Source organism: Diachasma alloeum, unplaced genomic scaffold (assembly GCF_001412515.2).
Source record: "Diachasma alloeum isolate Michigan unplaced genomic scaffold, Dall2.0 Dall_scaffold_00517, whole genome shotgun sequence".
NCBI classification, from domain to species: Eukaryota; Metazoa; Arthropoda; class Insecta; order Hymenoptera; family Braconidae; genus Diachasma; species Diachasma alloeum.
The window spans coordinates 41,051-41,987 of NW_021680649.1; the positions used below are offsets into that span (position 1 = coordinate 41,051).

Consider the following 937-nt stretch of genomic DNA (forward strand, 5'->3'; position numbering starts at 1 on the left):
TACACACACACACGCATACGGCATTCAACCGGCAAAATATCGTTATTTTTACTTTTGTGATTCTCTCAGGGTCAACAGTATAACGCGTTTATCAGACAAACCCTCCCGGAATTATTGGACGAGATACCACTGCAAGGGAGACCTCGGTGGTTCCACCTCACTCTGCTCAACGAGTCCTTCGGGGGGTTCATGCTTATGTGGCTGCTGGAGGAGGCCATTTCCAGCAATTGCCAGCATGAACAGAATCACAAACGGCCCTTTTCAGGGCCACCAAAAATCAACGTAGTCCAACTAAAAATTTCATATTTAAATTTGGTTTTTGGGTTTTTGAGAATGATTCGGTGGGCGAGGGGGTGATAATGAAGCGTTTTAATGTCGACAGGTTGGTAGCGTGGTAATAGACCCAACAGAGCACGTAAAAAAAAACAGAAGAAAAACAAAATAAAAAATAATATTTCATTTTCTAATTCCCAATCGCGATTTTGAAAATTATTTGGCGGGCGAGGGGGTGATAATGGAGCGTTTTAAAGTCGATAGGTTGGTAACAGACTTGATACGCAACATAACGAGATGAAAAAACATTTTCAAATTTTTTTTTTGAATTTTCAAAATTATTTGCCGGGTGAGTGGCTGATTATGGAGCGTTTTAATTTGGACGGGTTGGTAGCGTGGTAACAGACCCAACTGACTACGCGAAAAAAACGCAAGAAAAACAAAAAAAAATGTAATTTTCCAATTCCCAATCGGGATTTTGGAAATTATTTGGCGGGCGAGGGGATGATAATGGAGCGTTTTAAAGTCGATAGATTGGTAACAGACTTGATAGGCAACATAACGAGATGGAAAAACATTTTCAAATATTTTTTTTGGAATTTTCCAAATTATTTGCCGGGTGAGGGGCTGATTATGGAGCGTTTTAATTTTGACAGGTTGGTAG

General features: G+C 40.0%; 1 protein-coding gene across 3 annotated transcripts in view; it reads left to right on the top strand.

The window, feature by feature from the left end:
* Positions 1–937, top strand: part of LOC107042760 (cytoplasmic phosphatidylinositol transfer protein 1) — a 230,530-nt gene that overhangs the window by 20,834 nt on the left and 208,759 nt on the right. The window lies entirely within an intron of this gene.